We start from the raw sequence: 6,953 nt of genomic DNA on the forward strand, positions 1-6,953 counted from the left end.
GAGCGTTGATCTACTTCTGTAACATAAGTCTTTAGTAGATCAAGAATCATAAGATTGGTTATCTCACTTTGGCCATCCATTTGTGGGTGATCCCTATCTTTGAGGGGGTGAGCCCTTTTAGTAGGGGATGAGAGAGAAACACACACACACACTATAGAAATCTCCCTTGGCACAAAGGGAATAGGGGACGCATTTCAACTCCCTAGCCCAGTTTGTCCCAAGGTGCATTCAAATCCTATTGGATGGCCATAGAGTTGGACCAATGAGAATTAGGCTAGAGTACATTTAGTTTAATTCATCTAAAAACACTTGATAAAAGAACCAATAGAAATTAATCTCTGTAGAAGACTATTGGACAGTCTCCCAAGGGGTCCAATTAGCATTCAACAGCCCAATGGCTTTCCTGATTCCTATTGGCTAGAAGACCAAGGGGTCCAATGAGAGTTTAATCGAATTATTTAAATACCTAAATATCTCACAAAAGGGGAAAGTGGGACACGTGTCACAAGGCTATCACTTACGCTTCTTAATCTTCATTGGCTAAGCTTTACAAGGGACAATGGGATGCCAACAAGTACAATTAGCAAGAGGGGTTGAACAAGAGAGAGAGGGGGATGATTTTTGCAAGGCATTATCACTTATACATTCACACAAGCTCATGTGTGAAGTAAAGGGGACTCTCTCTCCTTCTCAAGCTTTAATGGAAAGCTCATCATCTACTCCAAGCTTGTGAGAAGGGAGGGCTACAGCAACAAGTCTTGGCTTTGTGATTCAATTCCAACCAAGATCCAAGATCCAATGCATGCTCATCTCCTCTATCATGCTAATTACTAAGCTATGCTAAGCTATTATGAGTAATTATGTGAGGAGACATACTTCTTTCTCTTAAGAATACTCCTTCTTCCTCTTGATCTACTCTCATACCCCGCTAGCTCTCACCATCTTCAAAGGTGTGTGAGGTCTTGGATCTAAGACCGTGAGGTAATTGATGTTGTGTTTTATAACTATGAGCTTGGTTCTTGAAGCTTCCATCTTCATTGCACGAGCAAGTTATTGAAGGAGCACAAAGTATTGTACTGTAAAATTTCTCCCTTGATGGAGGAAACTTATAATACAAAGCCTTTTTGAGGGGGGACCGGAATCCGATCCCCAATTGTTGTCAATAGCTTAATTTATCTCTCTTTTTGAAGTATTTTTCATGCCTATCTAGCTAAGCGTTATGCTTTTTGTTGCTCTCTCCATACAAGCACTCTTGCTATGCTCATTAGGAATCTATTCTAATGAAATGCTCACTATTTCTATGCTATTTTCCACTACACACAAGTTACTAGACCATTGAAGGTTACATTGGTATCAGAGCACAAGGTTTCTCTTTTCTTGCTGAAGAGGAGATGGTTGGTATTATTAATAGAAATTGAGTAAGTAGAATAGGGATTTTTTAGCCATGTAGTGTGCCTCCTTCGTGCAGATAATGGGGCATCACCATTGAGAGATATGGTATGAATAGTGGAGTCCTATGGGGCTAACCACTACCTATTAGAATCTTGATAAGAGCCGATATTGTTTTGGTGGTGCACTATGGGAGAATGGTGCTGTTACCACACAACATTACCGCATAAGAGGAGAGAGAGAGCTGCAAGAAAGAGAGAGATTGTCTGGTGCAGACCCTCTGGCGAGTTTCCCAGTTTTACCGAGAGTATTAAAGAATCCAAGTGGCCCATTCCTCTCTCACTTTTCCCTTTCCATAAATCCTATTCTATTTTGTTACTTTTCAGAAATTGGTACCCCCTTTTTGCATGGAGTGTAATAAATCCCATTCTCATTGGGATTTTTAGTACCTTTCTTCTCTTTGTTTGCCTCATCTATTGGTATGATTCTCCTACTCTACTCATTTGTACTCCATGAGATTCTATATCAAAAAAAAAATTTTGTTTCCACTTCAAAATCTTATGTCAACTATGCATTCATATGGAAATGACAAGCGAACGATGATCAAAATTGTATTGTCACCCCCTTTTTGCACGGAGTGTAAGAAATCCCATTCTCATTGGGATTTTTAGTACCTCTCTTCTCTTTGCTTGCCTCATCTATTGGTATGATTCTCCTACTCTGCTCATTTGTACTCCGTGAGATTCTATAAACAAAAATATTTTGTTTCCACCTCAAAATCTTATGTCAACTATGCATTCATATGGAAATGGCAAGCGAACAATGATCAAAATTGTATTGTCTTGCATTCATAAACAAATAGCCCTTTTGTACAGCATAAGTAGAGAAAGAAGTCAAAATCCAAAAGATATTTATTAATTTTCATCCTCCAAGAGATCTCTACAAGTGCTTACATCCATGTCCAACCCCATGGTAACTAAATCAACAAATAAATCTATTGATTCATCCTCTATAGCCTCTCCTATTAAATCATCATCATCCTCTCCATCCTCGTCCTCCTCCTCACTATGGTTGGTTATTGGGAATGGTTGGTTCTCCTCGACCTCAACTGCATCATCGTCATTGGCGTCTTCTTGAGATGGTATGGTGGGATCTTCCAAAGTCTCTATGTTCGTATCTACAAAGATAGATCTCCTCCGTGGTGTGACTGGAATAGAATAACATACCATACTCGTCTTCGATACATACAAGGCACATAAAACACCTGTAGGTCATAGAGAAAACAACAACATGAATGTAGTTTTGTATGTATCATATAATGTTTTAGTGAGTTGCACATGGACTTTACCTGCTCACAACTACTAGGTTGCACCAAGTTGTCGGTCTTCCCGCGATGAAATTGCCCGGAGTCTACCATATAGAGTCCTTTATCATGTCTCTTAACCTAACCCGCAAACCATCGGCAGTCAAAGAGATATTTGTGAAATGTTCTGGAATCCACTTTGATTGTCCTTTCTATTGTTCCACATTCCCTCACCTCTTGTGTTGTCGTGTCAAAGTTGCCCATAACTCCACTATCGTGAGTGGTTCGACGCTCATCTATCTTGCAGGTTCGAAAATGATGTCCTTCGGACCACATAGAGTTGAATGTGAAGGCCTGCAAAAACCAATCAAGATAGATGAGAGAGAGAGAGAGAGGTGACACACATACACACACCCACACACACACACACACTCGCACACACACACTAAACACATTGAGTATATTACCCTTGGTAGACATCCTCGCGCGTACTTCCATTCTTTAGGGCTTATTTGTTCTCCTTGTGCCTTGGCCTTGGTCATGGCATTGTGTATCCACCCAACTGGAATTAGATCACGGTATTTGGCAAGATCTTTAGGAAAGGGAGGTGATCGCCTACCGCCATGCGACCTCTTCCATGCTTCCCTCTCCGTTTCTCTCATTGTATGCACCTCCACATACATATCCACCCATTTGCCCATGATGGGAGCATTGAGTAGACAATGGTTGTTGACTATGGCTTGAAATTCCCTATCCAAAATCAAGAGAGAACCTTTCCCACTTGGAATGTTTGCGTGTTTTTTTGGATCCTCTTCCTCCTTCTTTAAACGAGGCAATGATGGGTCTATTGTGAAAATATATTGAGAGACATACACAAAAGCCTCTTGTACAGTCCAACCCTCTGCCATGCTTGCCTGAACACATGTACATGAAACCATTAGTGATTAAAGTAACTAATAAAAAGAGTTGTGAATACAATCCAATCCTAATAAAGTTTAACGCTTAAGATCGATGAATACCTCTGGTTGTGGTCGTAGCCTTACAAAGTCTTTCAAGGTCTTTAGGAACCTCTCAAGAAAGAACATCCACTTGGAGTGAACCACGCCACAAATGGCTATCTCCTCAACAAGATGGAGCAATAGGTGAACTTGGCTAACAAGGATAGAATGTGGGAATGCATCCTCAATAGCACAAGTTGCTTCAATCGCTAGAAGTCGAGCTGTTGGAATGGCTGAAACTTTGATTTCTTTGGAACTCACAAACCTGTAACCAAAAAACCCTTCATAATATTCATAGTAAAGTTAGTCTTCAAAGTAAAGTTTAGGAGGGAGGATCAAATGTTCTATACCTGTCAACTTCTCCCACCTTTAATATTGCAGCTTTTACCTTCATGTCCGCAAATCCACTAATGCTAATTGGAAGCACAAACTATTGCACAAACAAAAAGACTTTTTAGTATCCAGAACCCTAAACCACGTACACACACACTCTCTCTCTCTCACACACACACACACATTACCTGAAGAATCTTGTGCCAATCATGGGATTTGAGCCCATACAGTTGTGTGGATCCTCCTTTCTTAGTTTTAGTGAAGGCACCCTTGAGTGAACGCATATAACCTGTTGGAGTACGGATGGATGCAATGATTTGTTTCATCCGCTCTTGATCCACCCTTGATAGAATCCAAGGTTCCTTTGAAAGAACCATATTTCCCCGAGGCCCCATGCGAGGTGTGGCCAAAGGAGGGAGCCTCCTTATGGACCTCATGTCCTCTCTAGTCCCCAATGAATCTTTCTTGCCTACTATGTGATCCCATATAGCTTGCCCAACATTTTTGAACACATGCATTGGATCCAATAGGTGTTGGATTTTTAATGAATCCCAATAGGGTAGTGATAAGAAAATAGAGTACCTAGACATACCCCTAGGTGGATCATTGGGAGGAGGAAATGTGTTGTGATGCTCGTTCCAATGTCTTGCCCAATCGGCCATGGTCCAATGGAGTGGATCCATCCCATTGCACGGTGGAGCATAAAATGGATGTGTGGGCGGAAAGAAGCGATGGTTATTGGGGTAGATCACCTTACCAAGTAGAGCGGGTCTCTCTGTCACGAGTGAGGGTCTACAAGTTGGGCATGCCCTATGTCCAGATGTCGATAGTCCTACAAAAATAAAAGACATAACCGCATATAAGTGACCAATGCAAAGACATTAAAGAGCGTCACAAAGTATAAGCTTACTAGAAATCTCTCCAAGCCCGGGGTAATCATGCATGGTACACATGAGAATGCACTTGATCATTGTGCTCCGATCACGAAGTGGTCTTGATACATCAAAAACATCTATGCGGTTCCATAGCTCTTGAAGCTCTTCAATCAAAGGTGCTAAATATACATCCATGTTCTTCACCTTGTGTTTTCCTAGGACTAGAAGAGACAGCAAAATGTTCCCCTTCTTCGTTGACTCCCATGGTGGAATGTTGTAGATCACAACAACCACTGGCCAAGTACTCCATGAGGTAGACCGATGCCCAAATGGGTTTACCCCATCACTAGCCAGACCAAGCCTCAAGTGACGAGGCTCTTCTCTAAACTCCGGCCATGTGTGCTCAATGTGTTGCCATGCCGGCGACTCAGCCAACACTCTCATAACCTCATTGGTGGAGTGATTTGTCGTATGCCATGTAAGAAGCTCGCTTGTTCCTTTGGTGGTGAACATGTGCTTGATGCGGGGAATGAGGGGAAAATGACGAAGAACCTTGCGAGGTATTGTGGTTCCTTGAATTCCCTCTTTGTACCTTGATTCTCCACACTCAGGGCAAGCATCAAGCCCTGCATGCTCATTGCGGAATAGCACGCAATCATTGACACATGCATGTATGCGATCATAGTCCATCCCAAGCCCTGTCACCACCTGTCATGCCTTCCTTCGATTTTCTGGAAGATGACTGCCTTTAGGCATCATCTTGCCTAATAGCCTATGACATAATTAAATAACACTCGTTATTGCATATAACCATGAAAAAAACTCACAACTAACACTTATTACACTTAAACGTACCTCAATAATGCATTGACCCCTGCATTTCTCCATCCAAACATTGCTTGAATATTCAAGATCTCAAGAGACACTCTAATATGGAGTAGGAGCATCCCTCGTAAAGAGCGGTGTGTGCTGCCTCTCGCAATGAATCTTTGGTTTTTTGGGCGGCTTCTTCACATGCACACTTAGGATCACACTCATTCGCCGCCTCACGTGCAAGAAGATCCTCAACCATATTGTGCAAATGATCTTCCTCCACCTCCATGTGGGGCGGGGTGGTGGGGAGATCCCCATATGTGGTGGATGTAGGATGCGCATGCGCTCGTGTGGACCCACCCACATTGGACGGCGGGTGTGAACCCCCTCCCATGACTGCTTCCTGGCGCAATCTCTCTTCCGTCCTCCTCCCGCCTCTGCCCCCGATCACACTCCAATGGGGAGCGACATCAATGGATGCCAAAACCCTCGGATCGCTAGTTTCCATTTGAGCGCGTTTTCTCGGATCGTCCCATAGCCCATAATCATCCACGTGAGCCAAGCATATACGTCGAAGCCGTGCAATTGCACGCTTACATCGCGTACATGGACATGGTAATCGCTTGCTCAACCATCGAGTTCGTTCCGCGCCAACCGGCGGACCCACGTCATCCCAATCGTCCTACACACACGAACACACACTAAATAAGAAAAAATTAAATAAGAAAAATAAAAATCAAGAATGTTGGTACTCACATGACTGACACTCATTAAAGATAGAGGGGAGTGGGTACAAGAGGTCATGCAGTCGGCGTAACCTCAATGTCTCATCAGAGAGATTTCGCGGTAATAATGGCGGTAATACCGGCGGTAACTGGCACGGTAATATACGCGATAATACTTCAGGCAAATTTTTTTATATAAAGGGGACACCAGCGTGCCCCCGCCAAATTGAATGCCAAAGATTCAAAATCGACCTCCTCTTCAGCGCGGGCCTGTTTCCCTCTCCATCTCCAAGCTCTCTCTCCTTCTACCTCTCCATCTCCAGCCACTATTACTCTCTTCATCTCCATCCCCACCATATCCAAGCGACCAAGGTCACGAATGTAAGTGCTCAAACTCTCTCTCTTTCTTCTCGTTCTTCTACACACACACACAAACACATACACACACACACACACATGCACACACACACAATGCATACACATTGCACACACACACACAATGCATACACACACATGC

The 6,953-nt window shown here is 43.0% G+C and overlaps 1 pseudogene; it reads right to left on the bottom strand.

The window, feature by feature from the left end:
- Nucleotides 1-2,566: 2,566 nt before the first annotated feature.
- LOC147434457 (uncharacterized) lies at nt 2,567-6,515 on the bottom strand (annotated as a pseudogene).
- Between the last annotated feature and the right edge of the window lie 438 nt (nt 6,516-6,953).

This window comes from Adiantum capillus-veneris, chromosome 19, assembly GCF_014529385.1.
Source record: "Adiantum capillus-veneris isolate H3 chromosome 19, ASM1452938v2, whole genome shotgun sequence".
Classification (NCBI taxonomy): domain Eukaryota; kingdom Viridiplantae; phylum Streptophyta; class Polypodiopsida; order Polypodiales; family Pteridaceae; genus Adiantum; species Adiantum capillus-veneris.